At 40.5% G+C, this 8,627-nt stretch overlaps 2 long non-coding RNA genes across 2 annotated transcripts; one reads left to right on the forward strand and one right to left on the reverse strand.

Moving 5' to 3' along the window:
- The first annotated feature begins 745 nt into the window (after positions 1-745).
- Positions 746-1,374, forward strand: LOC121781862. Its single transcript, XR_006046196.1, has 2 exons — positions 746-931; positions 1,013-1,374. It is a non-coding gene; the product is annotated as an uncharacterized LOC121781862 (long non-coding RNA).
- Positions 1,375-7,054: 5,680 nt separating this feature from the next.
- On the reverse strand, positions 7,055-8,627 carry LOC121781841. The gene is made up of 3 exons (XR_006046194.1): positions 8,546-8,627; positions 8,090-8,137; positions 7,055-7,513 (listed from the first exon to the last, which is right to left on the reverse strand). It is a non-coding gene; the product is annotated as an uncharacterized LOC121781841 (long non-coding RNA).

The raw sequence follows: 8,627 nt of genomic DNA on the forward strand, positions 1-8,627 counted from the left end.
AATAATTTCCTTAAAATTTATTTAAGCGTATAATTAAATTATCGTAATTATTTCTCTTCGCAACCATATTATTTCGGACTTGGGATAAAATTATTCGTCCTTCCAAAAAAATTACTCCGGGAATAATTAAATAAGTCATCGGCCCAAAGATTTATTCCCCCACCTTATATCTCCAATTAAAGTTTTAAAGCCCAACACAATTTAATTGGAGCTCAACTAACCAAAATATTTCATTTTAGTTTAATAGGCCCATTTAAAAAAACAAAAAGAGATGCCCAACTTTAATTAAAGAATAGAGCCCAAAAGGAAAAAGATCCAATTATACTCCCATCCTCCACAATCGGTCAACCCCTCTTCTTCTCTCTCTTTCTCTCTTCCTCTCTTCCTCTCTTCCTTTTAAAATTTCCGCCGTTAGACTTGAACTCGCGGTCACCGTCGTTGCTCAGCGCCGGTGCCGTCGCCGCTGCTGTCCCGTGTTGCTCGCCGCGACTGCGGCCACCGCCGTGTCGTCGCTGCTGCTGTCGCGGGGAGGCGCCGCCGCTGCTGTCGCAGAGAGGTCCAGCCGCCGGGAGGAGCTGCTGCCGGAGTCGCCGGACAGCGCAGATGCTGTCGCCGGCTCCCTCCCTTCCGCCAGCCGCTGTTTCCGCTGGAGTCGTCGGGAACGCCGCTGCCGGCAGCTTCCTCCTCCCCGAAAACCACTCCGAACCCGCCCGGAAACACTCCGAAAAGACCCGCAAGGTGTATTTTTATTATCAAGCTACGTACTTTGGGACTTTCGATTGCATCAATTGTTGGATTGTTTGATTTATGTTAATTGTTGAATTTTCTTGTGGGAGGTTCATGTGTGATAATATGCAATGTATACAATGATCCAAAAAGAAGGGATTATACCTTCCAATAGGTTGGTCTTGGTGGTGAATGAACAAGAATGGTGAAGAATGAACTCCTCCTCCTCTTGCTCTCTCTCGGCTCTCTCTCGGTTCTCTCACTCTCTCTCTTTTTTTTTGTGTAGTGTAATGTGAGGAGTTAGAGAAGAGCATAAATTGAGAAGTGGTGGTGACTCTTGGTTTGTGGGCATTGATGGTGGAAGATAGAAGGTGAAGGAGTTGGAGAAGATGAAAAGTGGAAAGTCTCCATGGGTGGAGGGGGAAGGAATCGGCCATATGTGTGAGGAAGAAGAAAAATATTTTTGGGCTTGTTCCCAATTGTTTGGAAAGAAGAATTGGACTCCCAAATTAAATTAATTGATTTGGGCTCATTAAGTTGCAAGCCCAATTTGTATAATTATTTAGTTGGTCATGGCCCCAAGCCATTTAAAAGAAACATTCGGACTCTACTTTTAATTTGAGAAGCCCAAGATAAAATCGTACTTTATATTCTCGCATTTTTTTTCGATAATTAAAAATTCACGGAGCTTTAATTAATTTGTTATCTTGTCTCCAACAAAGATTAAAATCGCCAAACGCAACAATTTATATTTGGTGTTGTTCCAAATATAAATTCCTCAACCGTTCCTCGATTTATGCGCGCCAAGCACTAAAACCCATCTCAACATCTCATTCATTAATTGCCTCGTAGCAGCTTGGTGTTGTTCCACGTACTATAAAAAGTCCGGGTGTTACACGCTGGCTGTGTACAACGCCTGGATCAGCGTCTCGTACGATCCCATCGTCGGGAATCAACAATCCCGGAAGTGCTTCTGGGAAAAGGTCACCGAGACCTACCACGAGATTAAGCTGAAGGGGTCCCGCCGCCGTACATTTAAGATGCTCTGCGCTCACTTTGACCGATTCGACAGAGAGGTCAAAAAATTCTGCGTCATCTACAAGAGTGAAGAGGCTCATTACCAAACAGAGCCACGGGAGCCGACATTCTTAGGTCGACTTTGCGAGTCTACTTCGACGACACCGCCAAAAAATTCAAACATGTCGATTTTTGGGAGGTCGTCAAAGACGAGGAAAGGTAGGCCGGTGGTGTCTGGTCCAGCTCGGGCTCGACCTCGAAGCGCACGAAGTACACGGCGGGTGGCCAATACTCGTCTAGTGAGGGCAGTTCGGGCAGCGCCGTACAAGAGTTTGCCTCGCAGGAGGTTGAGGGCACTGAAGACGATGCTGGGGGGTCCTCCCGTGGGCGGCGTCGGCCGCAAGAGAGAAATGTGGCGAAGGCGGCTAGAGGGAGGAGGGGCCGATCCGAATCAAGCCAGGCGGGCTCGGGGGCACCCTCGAACTCCCTAATGTCCATGTACATGAACGCCACAATGGCGGATACTTCCCGCATGACGCCTCCCCAATACCAAGCCTATCTTGCCGGAATTGAGTTTATGGCAAGACAACTTGGTATTCCGCCTACAGGTAGCTTCAGTGCACATCCACCGTCTTCGGGGGATGATTCGCCGGTGGAGTAGTTTTTTTTATTTTCTATAAAATTGTATTTTAAATTATGTAATTTTTATTTTTTTAGGATTCTAATTATGTATTTTTTTAATTTTTAGAATTTTAAGTTGTATTTTTATTTTAAGTTGTAATTTTATTTTATTTAATGAAGTGTGTTTTTTATTGATTGAATTTGTTGGAAATAAAAATAAAAAATGAAAATGAATGAATAGTAATTTAAGAGATGGTTTAAGAGAGGGATAAGAGATGGAGGGTTGCAGGTTCTGTCCCTTAGTTAATAGATGGAGTAAAAAGTACAGTGGGTCACAAGAATAGTAATTTAAGAGACGGTTAAAAGACAGTGTTGCAGATGGCTTAATACATGAACAAGCGTGGGGATATATCATTGGGAACTTTGGACTATCTCCATTTTAGTAACTTTACCCTTTGGATGTGGGAACCAGAGTCAGAGTCAGAGTCAAGTTCCCAGTGATTAGTTCAGAATAGAGTTTGCAGAAACTGTTCTACATGAAACTATTATTATGTCTTCATGTACAGATGACCAAAAACCCGTTTTTGGAGAAATATCTTCACTTATGAGGTGAATTCGATATAGATATGCAAAAATATCGAACAAGTTAAATTCCACTTTAGGAACTAAATAGTATTTCCACTGTACCTGAAATTTTGTCACATTTTTCCATTTCCGTCTGACCTACAAAATTTGTCACATTTTACATTTTACCATTTTGGTAATAGACCTCACATTCTACTAACTTATTCTCACTCACATTTTATTATAAAACTAATACTTTAAAAATAGGACCTACTTCCTATCAACTTTTTTAACTCACTTTCCATTACATATCTTAAAATCCGTGTCCGGTCAAACTATGACAAAATATGGGGGACAGAGGGAGTATTAAGAGCATCCGCAATGGAGCGGACGATAGGCAGCCCGATGACTCGGGCACGCCATCGTCCGCCACTATGGGTGTGTGGACGATGCCCGATGCATCGTCTGGGCCCTATAGATCGTCCGCGGACGATAGGGCATCGTCTGCGCCATCGTCCGCCCACTGTAGGCGACGCGGACGATGCAACGCGTTTTTATTTTATTTTATTTTTTTTAATTCAAAAATTATTTTTATATAAATACCCCCCTACCCCACATTCACATTTTTAACATTTTCATTCACATTTCCACTCTCAAATTACACTATAAAATAGATTCCGGTGAATACCTAAGTCCGAATAGTTCGATGTTTGGGGGTGGTGCACGTTGGCCGGGTACAGACCCTGACGAATATCGGTCCTTCGACTCCAACATGCAGTACGATCCCGAATTCAGTACGGATTTGTACGGTCTGTCCGACATGGAGCCGTCTCCAACCCGCCCCGCCGCACCGCCGCCACCCCCGCCAGAGAGAAGCGGAACCGGCACCGGGCGTACAATTTGCCACCTCCGGAAATGAATGAAGAGTACGCCCCCAGGTGGACGAACTACCAACCGGATGAAACCCTCGTCTTGGCGAGGTGTTGGGTGGATATTTCGGAGGATCCGGTATTTGCAAACAACCAAAAGCAGGTTGTGTACTGGGAGCGCATCGTCGAGCCACCGAGCGCGTACAAGCGCCATAGGGAGCAGCTCCGCAAGCACCGGGATCAGGTGAAGAAGCAAGTCAACCTGTTCTCGGCGGAGTACGAGAAGTGTTTGAGGGAGCGGGGAAGCGGCGAGAGTTTGAGCGATGTGCGCGATAGAGTGCTGTTGTCGTACCAGTCATTGTACGACGACTTCAAGCAGTTCAACATCTGAGAGCTATTGAAGGACAAGCAGAAGTTCAAGGCGGGATTCTGTCATCGGCTGCGCCAAAGAGGACGAGGACCACCGAAGCCGGTGCTTACAAGAGCAGCGAAAGCAGTGCATATCCGATAGACCTCAACCGGACGACGTATGAGGAGGAAAGAGTTCTGGCACACCGGTGTCCTCACGGCGTCCCGTTGGCGTCAAGGCTGCGAAGAACAAGGGGAAGGCGAAGGCGACATCTTCCTCACAAGCCGTGGCCACCCCCCATCGCCGATCGCGACCCCGACCCTGACGTCACTTGCTTACGCGGAGTTGGAAGCGGCCGCCAACCGGAGGACGTTGTTGGACACGCACAACGCCCTCATGCAGTGTCAGGACCCAGCCAAAGCCGAATACCTCCAGGGAATGATCGATGAGCTGCGCCACAAGTTGGGACTTTTGTAGAGTAGGTAACTTTTTTTTCATTTCTAACTCGTGTAACTTTTTTTTAATCAATGTAGGGTTTGTCGTTTTTAATTAATCATGGTGTTTTTAAATTATTTTGCATTGACATATTTGAAAATATTTAAATTAATTAATTAACAAACCTATAGGGCGGCCTTTAGGGCGGCTTATAGGTCGCCCCACTGCAAGTGGAAGGGTAGGAGGATAAAATGATGATGTGGCAGTGCATAGGGCGCCCTATAGGGCGCCCCATTGCTAATGCCCTAAGTTTCTGGAAAACACATCAAGTAGATTTATTATCTGATAAGAGAGGTTCAACATCTATGTATCATAGATTGTTTGTATATGTATCGCAGATTGCTTGCATAGATTGTTATTTTAACTATGGCATCACCATAATGCTCTGGTTTAGTATCGCAGATTGCTTGGAACAATATGCCCAGTTGTTTGCCTATATATCGCAGATTGTTTGTCTTTGTATAGGAGATTGTTGTCTTGGTTGTCATTTTAACTATGGGTCACCTTAGTGCTCCCCTATTGCATTTGGTAATAACAATTATTATTCCTTTAAAGTTTTCTTAGATTTCATAAGTCGTATTTTAGTGGATTTTCAATTTTTCATCCAAATTAGTACTCCCAACGTCCCATTTAAGATGTCCATCTTTCCTTTTTAGTTTGTCCCACTCAAAATGTCCACTTTTAATATTTGTAAATAAATATCACTCTCCTCATTAAAATATTCAACTACCTTTTTTTCTCTCTACTTACTCCATCTAACAACTCCTAATATAATGTGCCACTCAATATGAACATCTTGAGTGAGACGGAGAGAGTAGTAATTCGTTATCCTTTATATTTCACGTGAATTTGCATAGTTTTCTACTCTACTCTCTACATATTCATCTAATAATGAATGTGCATATATACTAAATTTCTAATTCACATGTTATTCAAAGCTATTTGTTGTTCTAGTTTGCAAGAGTACTAGTTCGAAAACCTTTTCAGTATTCATATATCTATTTGTTGTTCAACAAGGATGGTTAAGGTTAAGAGATGGTAACAGTAAGTCACATTCGTTACACATTCCAGATGTAGGGTTTCTTTGAATATCCAGCAAGCATTCTAAATGACACTGAATATAACTGAATAAGAGTTACTGCTACTGCTGCCTTTGTTCATGCAAAACAAGCAATCATGCAGTACTAGCTTGATATCACAACACCAGATATAACTTACCCAACTAAAATGATCACCGTGCCTTGCAATACATGTACACGTAAGTAATTACTAGTATATGACTTCAATATTATTTATGAAAAGTAATACTCTATGTATGCATCCTAGTGATGTGATAAGCCCTATACATAGTAATACAATGTGATGTAATAAGGCGCTATACATAGGATTCCATATAATGTTCAATATTAGGTTTGAGAATTTAAATGAATATTCGTATATCAAGAACAAGGCTTTTAACAAAGGAAAAAGAGTGGACTACAATCAGTAAGGATATCTAAATTTGAAAGACTATTGTTTCCCCCATTGTGAAGCTATTGAATATTTACAAAGCAATTTATGAATCACAATGACACTAAAAATCCATACAGGTATCCAAAATAGCAAAACGTAACTTAAGATATCAAAGAGTATAATTTTCAAAAGAAGAAGAAGAAATTTTACAAAATTTTCTAATTATATAAGGTGAGTCTTTAATGGGCTAGACCCTAGGTCAGTCTTGGGTTTACAAAATGCCTCAATTGGTGCCCACTTCAACCAATGAGTTTAGCCCAAACCCGCTTCATTTTCGTGATGGACTGAGTCAGCACAATTGACCAGTCTAAGCATTGATGATGTCCATTTATATAGTACTCCTTCTGTCCGATGATAGATGACATACTTTCCTTTATACTTTGTCGCAAAAAATGTCACATTTCTTTTTTAAGAATATGTTTCTCATGTGAATATATAAAATTATATTTTCTCTCTCAATTCAGTATAAAATACAACATTTCCTAAAATATTATGTCAATCACTCAAAGTATGACATTTATTTGGGATGGAGTTTTGTACTTATTATGTATATTTGATGTTGATGATGACATGCGGCGATGGTTGATGATGGACATCAAAGGGAGAAGAGATACAATATCAAAGGTGTGATTTTGGTTTAGTTTGATTTTTTGTTGGTCGATTTTTGACTTTTCGGATTAAGTTTTAATTAAACTTCAATTTAGTTCGATTCAGTTTTTAGAAATATTCAATTTTTCTCGGTTCTATTTTTGATAAAAAAAAAAACGAATTTAAGTCAAGTAATTGCTAGTCTATTGTTACAAATTTTATATTCAAGTTTTGGGATTCTTTTATGATACTATATGATCGAAAACTGAGTGATATATTTGATTTAAACTTGTACACTGATTGGCTAATTGCATAAAACGAATTAAGTCTTTTACCAATCATAATGGCCTAATGGAAGAGGTGATTCATGAAATAGGTTTCCCCCAACCAACACATATCAACCTGGTTTCCCATTTCAACATATATAAATCACCTGCTTTTTTGCCAGCAAAATATATTGAGCAAAATAAAAATTTCCAAATATGGAGAATACGCTCAAACAGCCAACAATTTTTAGCTAGACACTGGCATTGCTAAAGATGAGCAAAAAACTCACAACCCAACAAATATAAGCTATGCTAATCCTAAGAGAGCCTCCTCAGTCCTCACCAACATGTAGCTCAAAACTTACAGCTATCATCAGCCTCTTCTCATCTACAACTTAATAGCCTTTCATCATCCTCGCCTTTCGTCATAATCTCAACCTGTCCTGTGAGTCGCTCCCCTTCAAACTGCCCAATTTGCGCCTTCTCGCAGCAAGCCGGGGTCTCAACTGCAATACAGTTTCAATAGTCTACATCACGCGTGTATGTATGCAGAGAGGCAGACTGGCAGTACAGAAGCAAATGATGGCGAGAGAGTTAACGAGCAAAAGAAGCCTACTCAGAGGGAAGTTCATCAATCTAGGAGACTTTCTACAGCCAGGAAATATTACTAATCAACCATACATGGCCTCGACATAATACTATTAACGCCCAATTCCTGCTAACTTTTCTCGTAGTGATTCAGAAATTCTTCAGTGAAATCCGATAATGCACATCAAAGTCAAAGAGATGAAACTTCTTTTGGTGAATCAAATATTACTAATGGTTGTAGTCAGAATTATTCTATAGTAAGAACGTGAGAACACTGCACTTAACCTATAAAGTATCTGCACTGAACGTATAAAGTATTTGCCCAGCGAGGAGCACTTAATGCACCTTAAAATTATCCCAGTGCATATACTTTAAACTTTATACATTTAGTGCTATTAAGTGCAATGGATCGATTCTCATAATCTCACTTTCATAAGGTTCTTATGCGAACGCTTCCTTTATTATGCGTACATATATGAAATCAGAAGACATACCATTTCCACATACTTTAACTGCTGCATGACTTCATCCGTTTCTAGTTCCTGAATCAGCAACAGGTGATTACTCTTGGTACAAATAACTGTCTAGCTGCAAATTGCATGTCAAAATAGGCAAAAAAATTTCACATGATAAAACTCCATGAAAATTGGGAATGTGTAACATCAGTATTCAGAAGAGTTCCATGCTGACAAAAGGTGTTGATTAAGACTCCAATTGATATCATTCATCTTCGAACTGTTCTAAACATTTCAACTTTAGTCACACACAGATCAAATATCACAATACTGAGTTCAGAACAGATATATGAGTATAGAAACAGCAAGAATATTCTTAAGAAGAGAACAAAATTGTTGGTTTTAGCACTTAGGAAGAACAATGTCTAGAGTTATTAGATAACAAGACAATTCCAAAATCATAAAATGTAATAAAAAATAGAATTAGCAAAGTACCTGGGGTACAGCACAATCGGCATGTGTTGGGTCCCAAAGAATGCAACAAAAGCATTCCCAGTCATCTGTTTGGACTTCAAAG

This window comes from Salvia splendens, chromosome 20 (assembly GCF_004379255.2).
Source record: "Salvia splendens isolate huo1 chromosome 20, SspV2, whole genome shotgun sequence".
Lineage (NCBI taxonomy): Eukaryota > Viridiplantae > Streptophyta > Magnoliopsida > Lamiales > Lamiaceae > Salvia > Salvia splendens.